Here is a 13,686-nt window from a genome sequence, read left to right as displayed (position 1 = left end):
ATATATTGTAGGGCAGGGTCCCCTCAACAAATATATCAAGTGGCAAGACGCCATTCGTTTTTATTGTTGAGAAATTCCAATCCAAAGTTCTCGATGAAACTTAAGTAGAAGGAACTTTTATACCGGTTGTTGCAATGGTTCCGTGGCGTAGCGGTAACGCTCTTGCTAACTGTGCGGCCGGTCGGCTGTTCAAGTCCCGGTCGAGTTACTTTCATTTTTTTCATTATTTATAATTATAAATTATTAAATAGAAAAATAATGAATAATTAATAAAAAAAATATTCAACAAAATAATTAATAATCATTTATTATTTAATATGAAAATAAATAATTAAAAATTTTATAAAAAATTTAGTTTTTTATTTATTAAAAATAAGGAAAAAGTATAAAAAAGTGTAATTACAATATTACACAATTTAAAACATAAAATTTGATCGCAAACCGCACATTTTATAAAACTATTATTGTTGCAATTACATTTTGTTTTTAAATTATGTATGGAGAAGCACAATTGGTTTACATTCATAAATATTTTCCTTTCATTAATCAACTTGGAGGCAAACCAAGCATACTGGATCATCGCTGTAAATTTTGGTGAATTTAATTGATGCAATATAAGAGAATGAATTTTTATGATGTCTTCTCTTGATGTTAATTCCCTGTTCTCTGCCAATAGCTCCGGGGCATTTTGAATTTTTTAATAAATATTTTTATTTGTCGAAAAAAGTAGACGTCACATGGTTGGCAAATGGGTGTACATTTCGGTGGGATAATTTTTACTGTACAAGTAGCTTCACCATTTTCATTAGAAAAAATATCGTCATACACTGTCGTGTCTGTTTGACCACCCCATGAATCTATAATCAGAAGGAATTTATTCTGTTGCACATAAGGCGATAGACAAGTTTTCAGAAACTTTTCATACTCTTGTTTAGTTAGCTTGCCAGATTTTGGACACGTTATAATAATATTCTTATACATCTCACTCAACTGATTAATTTGTTTTTTTATTTGTGGTCCAAATGCTCCACTTGGTTCGCGTAAACATACAAACACAAATGGTAACACTTTCCCGGAAGCCGTTAGTGCATACTGTGCGGTATAAGAATGAGTAGTTAAGCTAATATTCTTTTTTTTAACGAAAATTGTTTTCGCTCCTTTTTCTGCCAATGATCTGTTGTATGTTGATTGATATTGACATCCACTTTGATCAGTGTTAATAATATAATCCAAATCAAATCCAGACATTAATGCTTTTGTTTGCAGACGGAATTTTTCTGCACTTTCCATCACTTCTTCGATAGATGCTACTTCTTTATGACTTATAAACTTTGTAATTTTACGTTGGCGAATTCCGTGTTTTTTTTTTAAACCTTTCTACCCATGATTTACTAGCAATGAAATAAAATTCGTCCGATAAAAATTGGAAGGCAGCATTCATTGCCCACTGTTGCAATGTTCTTGTGGTTACCTTGAGAAAAATGACAGAAAAAAATAAAATAACATGAAACCATATGCTTATAAAATATAATAATCAGATCTCATCAAACTGAAAATTTAACACCTGCTCCATATTAGATCGGGCTTCCAAAAATTGTTCGTAAGTATTACTATCAATAATGTTCCACTTGTCAAAATGAGTACCTCCACACTTGACATCTTCTTTCCATCGGTATAAATTCTGCTTATGCTTTAATCGAGATACTCCATACTTTTGAAGGCTTTTTAAACTTCATTTTGGATGAGCTTCGGCAATAGCAACTGCCCCCTCTTTATACCACAGTGGAATATAATCATGTGGTTCGGGGGCAAATTCTTGAGCTATAAAATCATCATCATCTTCCGGTACACCAATGCACTAGAAATACCAAAAAAATATTTTACCAAACATGAAAAAAATATTATAATTATTAATATAACAACTTTTATATATTTTTCAATATAATTACATAAATACAAAGAATCATACATAATAACGTTGATAGTCATTCGTATGAATCAAATATTAATAGCATCATAATTTTAAAAAATTCAAAACAAAAATAATAGCAGAAATAATTATCCTTCATACCTTCGTATACTCATTTCTCTCATCATCTTCATCTTTTGTAATCAATTCTTCATCTTCAATAATTTTTCTTTCATCTAACATTGTCACAATGCTATTATAAAATTCTTCTCCCATGGCAATAGATGAATGTGATATTTGTGATGGAGGATTTTTGACCAGAAGTTCACTTTCTTCTAATAATGATTTACAATACAAGAATGCATTCGTAATATCATTTTTCATTGAATCATTAAGAATAGATTCTCCATGTAGATCTCCAGAACTCGTACTTGCTGTTTCCATATTATTCACAAACCACTTTGAATAACTAGCACAAAATTATTTTAACGTTTAACGCGTACGAAAACTCGAAACAGAATGTGAACATTCCAGAATGTATGACGTGGCCGAATTGTAAGCAGCTGGGATTTCACTTTCCTGGGGTATGAGAAATTTTTTTTTATGTACATCCCTTGGACAATACATGGTGGAGCAGGTAAACTGTGACGTTCGAAGGTCGCTCAGGTAGTAGGTACCATAGCCGGTAAGAAAAATTAGAAAAAAAATTTTTAATATTTTGTTGAATATTTTTTTTATTAATTATTCATTATTTTTCTATTTAATAATTTATAATTATAAATAATGAAAAAAATGAAGTAACTCGACCGGGACTTGAACAGCCGACCGGCCGCACAGTTAGCAAGAGCGTTACCGCTACGCCACGGAACCATTGCAACAACCGGTATAAAAGTTCCTTCTACTTAAGTTTCATCGAGAACTTTGGATTGGAATTTCTCAACAATAAAAACGAATGGCGTCTTGCCACTTGATATATTTGTTGAGGGGACCCTGCCCTACAATATATATAAAAGTGACGGAAATCTGTGATTCCCAAGTTTGAAACTCCCCTTGTCAGATAACTGCTATACAACTGCCTTTTCTCTACCCTTGTTGTGTAATTTATATATTAATAGTACAATTACACCCTTTTCAATTACATCTAAGATTTATTTCACTGTCTTTATCGATAACTACAAAGCTGTACTTATCATTCCAACATTTGGAACAAAGTTCTCGAAAATCAGAAAATGGGATATTTTTGTTTAAATGATCATCATAAATATTTTTTAAATTTATATCATTTTTTGGAAATAGCAGGAGAAAATTTGTATTATCTCGCACTAAATGTTTGGGGGTACGTGCATAAGTTTGACAGAGTTAAAAACTCCCTGCGTTTCTGTGTCGCCCCATATAAAAATATGCACGCATATTATCTTGCTTTTCACAAGCTATATTATCGAATATCATAATTGAGTTGGGCTTTGTTCGACTAGGTTTCACAACTTCTATAAGTTAGTAGAATGCTGCTACTTTGGCGGACCCCACTCCCGTCCCCATTGCAAAGTGGGGATGAATTTGTGTACGCCGGGAAGCGGGAGTGGCTGCGTAGCGTTGCGTAGGACGGCGAGATCACAGGTGAGGTTAAAGAATTTAAAATGAAAATTCATATATTTTCTGGCATATTCATTATCAAAGGAATTGAGGCTTTGAAGATTCAAATCAGGCCCAGTATTTCGACTCGGGATCATACATCTGCACTGTTATTAATACCAATGTTTGTTAATTTATGTGCACGTATTCCACAAAAAAACCAGTGCCAACATGGCATTACAATGTAGTTACAAACATTTTCTTGACATAAAGTGCAATTGGATAATTGTAAATAATAAACAGTTTATCATTGACTGTGATAAGAATTATATCTATGTTTGCGTACATGACGATAACAAAAAATAATATTTTGATTAATTAATAACAATAGAAAATTTTTAAATTGCGATTTCGCTTACTGTCGTTTATGTAATTTTAAACATTGCAAAGGCACATATCTCGTAAATTTTTATACTCTATCGATAAAAATTGGTCTCATAAAAAAAAAATCAATAATTTTTGAGTTATGTTTTATAAATATGTAAATAAAGGTATTTTTCATCATTTTTTATGTTGTTTTTAACGTATAAAGTCGTTTTGGAAAATTTCGATTAGAAATATGCGGAAATTAAAAATCACCTTTATAGGGTGTCAACTTTGGGGGTGATTTTCACCCCTTTAAAACGTTTTTCCGCAAAAAAAAATACGTGGTTTATCATTTTCGACGTAGATTATTATATAGAAGCCTCAGCTAAATCGACGATAACCACCTCGCAAGGTTTCCTTGTCGGATGTATCTCGGATATATTCATTTATCCATTTATGGCTAGCTCCAACATAGATTCCGAATATATCCAAGATGTATCCCAGATATATCCAGGATAAATCTGATATATATCTGAGATGTATTCCCATATTTTTCAAATTTTTTTTTTCTCGCAATCGCAAACAGAATTGAGATTGTATTAATACTAATTATGATAATTAACTAGATTAACCATCATATTGAAAAATTAATAAATATTGTCGATTAATAGTTGACCTAATTTACCAATTAGGTCAAGATAGTTTATTTTTGGCGGCGCTATAATCACCACGTGGCCAGTTGGCTGAATTATTTTCGGAAGAACGCCATTGTGGTAATAGACTCGAACGAGAACACACGTGTTTGTTGCTGTTGTCTCTTCGGAAAAGAAATTCTGCAATCACCTTTCCTCCGACGTTGCGGAGTGTGGACCATTCACAAATTGTTTACGGAAAGTCTCTCGACGTTGCGAGAGCATAAGTGGAGCGCTAAACCCGCTACGATCCGATAAAACCCTCGACGTTGCGAGGTGAACGGTACATTATTGTTGGTTGGAGTGTCCAGTGGTAGATCCAGGAAGTTCACTGTTGTTCCTGCACATTTTTGGATGTCTCGACGAGTGTACAAGCCCCGGTGGACCAGGGGGCTGAGTTATCTAGAAGAAGAGGAGCTTCAGTGAGCCTGAACATCTTCATACTTTCTTCTGTCTCTTTCCTTTTGCTATTTTCCCTAGTGTGTGTGAGTGCGAGAGAGAGAGTGAGTATAGCCTGGTACCAGTGCATGCGTTGCGGACCTTCCGTCCTTTTTCCTCTTGGAGGAATTTACTTTGTTTTGAAAATAAAAGGCGTCGAGAACGTTTCCGCGAATAATAGTTTAATCTCCATTGATTGTAGAGCTATTATTATTATTATTATTATTATTGTTGATATTAAGATTTATTTTGGATATCAAAGTTTCTTTTGAGATTAATATAAATTGTTATTGAATGTGTTCTGACTTGGAGGGGCCCAAGTCAGTTAGTCAAGAATAATCAGAATTTCTTAATGCCGGACTTGTCCACCGGCGCTTCAATCAACTCACTGGACCAATCATCGGGAAGTATTTCCCTCATGGCCCGGAAGGCAACTCTACGGCCCTAGTGACGCCAACAAGCACGCGGTCGAGCACTTGTGGCGTCAGTTAGCTCCAGGCAAATCACGCGGTCATCTCTGTATAATTGTTCGCAGTCAAATCGCGGTTTTGTGCAGTCAGCTCACCTTTGGTAGTACCAAAGACGGTCTAATAGACTCAGACAACTCTCACGAACATAAGTTAATCATCAAAATTACTCTTATCAGTGCCAGTGGTCCAGTAGAGTCAGTTGTAGTGTTTTAGGGCGCGAAGCTGAACTGGCGTCGACGCCATAGTGCCTCACGGACATTCACATATACATCGCATACCCGAACAACTCTGGTGTATACTGTGAATGTTGCTATTCACTGTTTTTTGAGACTATGTTATTTGGTGAAAAAATAACCATTAGACAACTCATACGTGTACAAACAATTACTGTACAGTCAACTCAATTAGATGTAGTGATTATTAAGTTCTATTGATTATGTTAAGTGTTATTGTTGAATAAAAAACATCAAAACCTAGACAAATTGGTATTTGTGAATCATTTTTTGGAACCTTCTGGCATCCAACCTTTGTTCTTATTCTGCTCTCAATTATTACAGTCCACTAGTTTGTTAGTTTGCTCGTTCGGCCGACTCGAAGTCAGAACACAATCTAAAATGGGCCATTATTAGCCTTCAATATTAAGGAAATATTACTAATAATCGCCAATGGGACGTTATTCAAAAAATAACGTCACAATATATAAACGTTTTCAAAGGCTGACTTACAGTTTGAACTTGTAACTTTTTATATAACTACAATGAACATCAAGATATGTTGTACAAAAAGACTATATGCATAAATAGTAATATTAGGAGATAAACATAAGGATTATGTTTCACATCCGTGATAGGTAGGGAAACACGGTATCTGGTACCTGTGGACACGTGAAGAGCAAAACGTTTCTTCCCATGATATACGTTTAAATCTGTAGCTAATGTTTTTAAATAGCAATTAAATCTTAAACCCGGAACTCGAGTATTGACGAATGGTTTGATGATAGCTTGGGGAGGAATAAAATAGAATTCTCGACTTATGTCGGTATCGGTGGATGACTGGCTAGTAGAAGCGCGAGCCGTCTCGGTGATGTGTGAGGTAGAATAAGGAGGTGAAGGTGCTGGAGGTAAGACAGGACTTTTTGGGGTACGGGATAAAGGACGGTTTGGTGTAGGTGTAGTAGCCGAGCTTGGTGTGAACGCAGGTAAGCGTAGACGTGGTGTTCGAGGCTCGTCGCACCTAACTAAACAAATAGATAATTCTTTTAGTTCTATGCGCCGCGTTTTTCGAGAAGATGGAACTGGATGATCAATGGATAATGAAATAAAATCTTCATCTTGAGGTGAAGGCGATCTCACCTTCCAGGCGTGATGTAGATAGACGATCAGACCTGTAAATGAAAATAATTAGAATCTAGCCATGGTGTGGGCGGTACTTTTTCGTCAGGGGGTACTCTCTTCCAATAATTTTCCTCGACTGGAGCGGTCAAATCGCTCACGTAAAAGAATAGTTTATCATCATCTATCTTCCATGAAGGATATTTTGCTGGATATTTCTTGACTTGTTTATATTTATGTTGATACCAGAGGTCGTAAGGTATCCTAGATTTTTCTTGAACCTGATCTTGACTTTTAATATGAGGATTTTTAGGATCTTGTTTTACTGACATAGCGTAAGAAAAATCTGGAAGGTCTTCATAGACTATTCGTGGTGGTGATGTACGTTTACTCGATGCGTTTATGTCCTCAAAAGCTCTTGACAGTGTCAGGGGCTTCATTAGCTGTACCTTTGTAATGGACTAGTGTGATTTCAAACACTGATAATAGTAATGTCCATCTGGCTAGACGACCTTTAAGGGTAGTAGCGGTCATCAATGATGTCAAAGCTGCATGATCCCCGAAAACTGAGAATGATACTCCTTCTGGGAAGTGTCGAAGTTTATTTACAGCCCATACGACTGCTAGACATTCTTTCTCAGCCGCATGGTAATTCTTTTCAGCTGGTAGGAATGGTCTAGAGACAGGTGATCAGATATTCCATGTCTTTCGTCTTGTTATATTGGACCAGTATGGCTCCAATTCCAGTGTCACTTGCGTCTGTATATTACCTGAATGGTAACTTGGGATCAGCTGGAAATAGGGTTGGAACATTTATCAATGCTTGTTTTAGATTTTGAAATGCTTTTTGGGCTTCTTCCGACCATACCCAAGGAGTTTTTGGACTACTCAATTCATTCAGTGGACTCTGAATGTCAGCGACCATTTTCAAGTGTCGATGATCCCAATTAACCATACCAAGGAATCTGCGGAGTTGTTTCCTAGTAGTAGGTACAGGATAATTAATGATGGGTTAAATCATTTTCTTGTTAATGTGAACTCCATCTTTATCGACTACGAATCCGAGATATTCAATTTGATTTTTACATAAATGACATTTTTCTACATTTAATTCGAATCCTTGCTCTTTCAAGACTGAGATGAGCGTACGTAATAGGACTGCATGATCTTCTAAAGTTTGACTAACGACTACCCAGTCGTCTAAGTATACGAAGATGTGATCTTCGACTGACAATCCTATGTTCATTTCTAATGATTTCTGTTGGACCAGTTCTCGCGTGATGTCTGCGAGTCTTGAATAAGTTGATGGGGCTCCAGTTAAGCCAAATGGCATACGCACCCATTTATACTGGCCCCGGCCTTCAACATGAAAAGCAGTGTAATCTTGGCTTGCTTGTTCTATCTCAATGTGATGGAATGCACTGCTGATGTCTAGGGATGATACCCATGATGGTCTGCCCAACTTCTGGAGTACTCGAAGCATGTTGGGTAATGGATAACCAGACTTATATGTCCTGGCGTTCAGACCTCGATAATCGACGCATAGTCTCCAACTACCGTCTTTCTTTTTTACTAGTAATGGTTCACTGCTCCAGGTGCTATCGCAGCGAATGATATAACTTTTTTGAACTAGTTCATCCACTAGATCTTGCAAGACTTTTATCATGACTTCACTTCTTTCGAAAGGCTTTTGCCTGTAAGGCTCGATGTTTGGTTTAATGTGGATTCGATGCTTCACCAATTTGCACAATCCTTTGACTACACCAGTCTTTGTGCTTTCAATCTGTTTGTAGATTTCTGATGCGACTTGTTGTGGATCAAGATTATCATAATTTGAATTATTACCACTTACTTCCATTTGGACTATTTTAACGGAAGTATTCCTGATTCTCGCGATGTAGTTGAGAGCTAAAGGCTCAGGAGAACTGTTATCTTGCACCAAGAGATGTTTAAGTTGTGCTATCGCATCTCTATCACGTGGTGAATATGTTTGTATAATTTGATTGGGTCGACTATATCTTTCAACAAATGGAATGACTATACTTCCTCCCAGTGACCAAGTGCCGTTGGCAAAGTCCATTTTTATTTTTGCTCTTCGACAAAAATCCATGCTTAGAACGACATCATCGCTCAGGTGTTTTACACTATAGATCCAGATTGGAAGTGTCTCATTATCGATTTTGAGTTCGAAAATTGCACCAAATTGTAGCGGTACTGACTCACTCGTATTATTCTTCCATTTATTTCTGCCCATATCTTTGAATATTGAACTACTTGTTGGAATAGTTCTGACTTCATGAAGCTCCTTTGAGCACCTGTATCTAGTTACGCTGATACTTGTGTATTCCCTATATGTATGGAATCTTCGGCTTTGAATAAGCGAGTCCCTTGTGGTGTATTTGTTGATGATCTTGTGACTTTGAGTGGGATATTATCTCTCATATGTGGTCTATTTTCTTTTATTAGTGCTCTGCATTCGTCTTGAATTATTTTGACTCTTTGCATTTGACGGCGTCTCCCTCCCCCGGTTGAATCACGACCACGGGGACGAGACTAAATTTTTTATTATACTTTTATTTTGACTACTGTTATTATTATTAGTATTATTATTGCTTTTATTTTGTGTTGAAATAGAATTTATATTATCTGGAATTTCATCATCTGACTCTACTGTACTTGATTCTTCATCAAGGTCTTCGTCATCATCAAGAGCAATAGCTCGTACATGACTTTCATTACTATTTGATCTTGTATTATAATTATGTGTTCTATTTTTGTTATAATTACTGTTACTATTTGTACTTGATCTGTTATTATTGGTGGAACTTGCCTCTAAGTTTTTTCTATTTCTAGGTCTTTCATAAAAATTTCTAGAATATATGATATTTCGGCGGTCATATTCGCTTGCTAATTCGCATGCTTCTTGGTAGTTTCTGTATGCATTTCTCCAACGTACTTTTGCTGGTGATGGAATACCGACGGTTATCCGACTGTAAATTTCTTTCCATTCAGTTATTCCTTGTAATTTTTCATACCAATATTTTCTATCTACATATGCGACATAGGTTTCGTTTGGTCGTATATCTTCGCCTGTTCTTGTTGGAAAAAATTTCACGAACGCGTGTTTGAATTCCGTCCAGGAATTTTTCGTATCGGCTTTTGACGGGTACCATGATTTAGCGGTGCCTTTAAGAATTAATCTAGCAATTTTATCGTATTATTTGATGCAGTTATTTGACTCTAGTTGACTATCGAGTTCTTTTAAAAATATAATTGGATCGACTTTATTATCTAATGTGCCATCATAAGATAAATTTCAGGTGCATACAAACTTATGCCAGCACATAGAATTATCGCGCTCACGAGCTGCGTAATCTGCGCTTTGGATCGGCGTGCTCATTCTATTTTGGAACGCGTTACTTTGTCTGTTTCGTTCATTCGCTTTGCCAAAAATTTGTAGGATATTCATTGTGCTGAATCCCGAGCAAAGATCAGCCATTAATTCTGCGTCATTTGGGCGCATGTGACTTATACAATGAATTACTGATTCTATTTTTTTTCTTTCCATGTCATTTATCTCTCTCTGATCTTTGGTCTGGATTTTCACTTTCATGTGTATGCGTCTTACTTGTCTGGGATTGGGGTATATCGGGTAAATGTGGGGATGGGAATATATTGTGGGTATGACTACTTGTGCTAGCTTGAGGTACATGTGAAGTTGACGGTTGAATCCCCGCCTCCAATCTCAAGTTTTCTAGTCCAGCACGTGTAAGGGTGTTGGATAGTGTCATGTCATCCATGTTTATACTTGTCGTGTCCATGTTTATTGTACTTAAACCTCTATTTTTCGCGACGATTGTAGCACGATTTTTTTTAATTACCGAAGATAAGTTATCTAGCCTTTCAGGTTTCCCGAAGGTGTTGATAATTCCAATTTGCGTTTAGTATTCTTCATGAACAGATTTTATTTCTATTTACTCGACTATTTATTTTATTAAGGTATTTATTTTACAGAGTACGTGCTTATTGGACAGTTTACGGTATTTGTCTTTTGATATTTTCGATGGATAGTTAAACAATAGGGTGTTAATATTCAATATCAGTAAATAGTATTATAAGATAGATAAACATGTAAATCCATTCACTCGTCATTCACTCAATATTTTTCTTTTTATTTACTTAAGGATTATCCGGATTAAAATTCTTCTAACTATTTATCTAGTACTTTCCAGGATTATAAAATTTTATTATTTGCAAGAAAATAGTTTTTATTTTATTTCATAAATTTATTTGCTTTTAATCGGATTGAAGGAGATATTTTGCTTCGACTTTATTGATTTTCTTGTTCAAAGGATTTTTAATTTGAAACGACTTTTGATCACGATATAAACATGTGAAGCGTTCTCAACGCGCTTAGATCTTTATCTTCATTTGTAAAATGAATCAAATAGCGATGCGTAGTTAATATTTTAATTTAAACGATATTGAAATCAATATTAAATTTATTGTGACTAATTTCTTATTATTAATATCTTGATATTATTAAATTTATATATTTCTTGTTGATCTTTATTAAATTAAATTTACGATTTTAATAACTGTTGCAAGTTGTAAATTTGATGAATTTATTTCTTGGAAAATATGATAGAAATAATTTTCTGAAATTGAATCGCGTTTTACAAAAGTATTTTATTGATGATAAATGGAATTTTTGATATTTCTGTTTTTGCCTAAAGCGAATTAATTTATTTTTGCGAGAATTGGTTACTTCAGGGTTTTTTTTCTGTTCTGTCTTTTTTCTTGTCTGACTATTGAAATAATTGCAATTTTTTGTTTTAAAATATTATTAATATCGACTTAGAACGACTAAAGCTGTTGTTTCAATTTTACTTCGAATTTTATTTGATTTATTCTAGTTTGTACACGGGTGCCACTGAAATGTTTCATATGGACTTTTTTCAATTACAAATTTTCAATGTTCAGCATAATCTCGTGCGTTGTCTCTGGAACGTACTAGAGAGATCTGGACGACTGAATGAGTGCTTCCTGCCGATGTCGGGATGCTCTATCTTCTGCCAGTCTTAGTTATCTTCTACGACTATTTTGAGTGTTGACTATACTGACTTAGTAATTATGACTATCTGTCTGATTATATTAGACTATGACTTGACTAAACGTAGACACTTAATTATACGAGTATCATGTACTACGTAAGGAAGCCTTTATTTGGCAATATCTCTGCTGCTATCAGTGGACTGGATGTGTCGCTTTAGCGCCTTTGAGCTGAGTGGAGTCTGGAACGCCGGCTGCTTGCCTCGTGGTGGCCATGCCCTCTACTATTGCTCGATTCTCCCGCTTATTCCAATAGTCAGCTCGACGGGTGGTGATGCGCTGAAACTCGTAATCGAGTGTAAGTACTGGTTGGTAAGGTGGAGATGAGCCCAAGACATATCGATGGTCGATGCTGTTCCTGTTGGTCGAGACCAACACGTTACACTCTCCCCCGCTTAGCGAGACCATAAGGGTAAGTTTTGGAGGTGTATTTCTTTTTAGCATCAATGCCAGCTTGCACTGAGGATTGATCTAAGACTAGTAGTGACTTTTAGATATGTCTTGTCTCTTTTCTCTAATTAGGTGGTTACAGATAAAGGATAGATTACACAGATGAAATACAGAAAATGATTAATTAGAGATTATCAAGATGAAATAGTAAAGAAAGGTATAAAAATAGCATAGCACACACTAAGAATGGTCATTACCGTTCTTTTCCAGCTTGGTCTTGGTCTCGAGACCAACACGTTTCAATGAATAACGCAACTCATTCCACAATTCTGTAGCCAGCGTATCTTTGTCCTCTTTGTTACTTGATAAGCCTGTTTAAATCTTTCAAAATGATACAACTTCCGCTTCCATTTTGGTGTTCCATGGTTTGATTGAAAATAAAAATATAAATTTATTTATTTTTCATCGATAAAATAGAAAGTAATGTTTTGTTTCATAAATGTGAATTAGCTGATGTTGTGACATATTTATGCTATTGAATTTAAAGTTTGTGGTTAACAGTATACAATTAAGTATTTTATCAGTACACAATTGTTTGTTTCTCAAAAGAATAAAATTACTGAGGATTGAGAGTAAGAATTACAATAATAATCAATGAAAACATTAGTTTTTCTTATTATCTTATAGTTTTTATGTAAAATTTGCAACAAAAAATCATGAACATTCTATATAGAAAATATAAATAAAAAAGAAAATTAATGTCTACTTCCTTATCTGCATTTATATCGACAGATGCGTAAAAGATACCCGAGGCGAAATAAGGTATTGGGCTGTTACATTGCTTACCTTGCTAAAGAGCAATGTAAGTAATGTCAGAATAATATGGATTAGGGTTAGTTTTTGTATGTTAAAATTTACCTTTCATTCACATTGCTGACATTGGATGTTTCACTTTTCAATATCAGCAATGTTAAAGCAATGTAATCCCCACGATCCACAATATTACATTGCTTCATATAAGGTAGTCATTGTTGGAGCAATGTACTATTCTATATCTGCAATTATATTAATTGTTTAATAAAATAAAATGGAGTAATTAAAGGTTATAAAATATACTAATAAATTGTAATATGTAAATATATTCATATATTATAATTTATCAGTAAATTTGGTAACATTTAATTATTCCATTTTATTTAATTAAAAAATTAATATAATCGCAGATATAAAATAGTACATTGCTCCAATCACTACTGACTTACAGTATATTGAATTTTGTGATAAATAATCGATGAACAGTCAACGATATTATAAATATTGTAAAATATTTGTATGTCGCCATCTAATGACTATTAGACTAACGACAGTTTGTTAGTTAACAACGATTGCTTGACGATTAGATTGTT

This window comes from Chelonus insularis, unplaced genomic scaffold (assembly GCF_013357705.1).
Source record: "Chelonus insularis isolate UGA/USDA-ARS -01 unplaced genomic scaffold, ASM1335770v1 contig_50_pilon, whole genome shotgun sequence".
Taxonomy (NCBI): domain Eukaryota; kingdom Metazoa; phylum Arthropoda; class Insecta; order Hymenoptera; family Braconidae; genus Chelonus; species Chelonus insularis.
The sequence above is the reverse complement of the archived record's forward strand: the minus strand, read 5'-3'. Positions refer to the sequence as shown.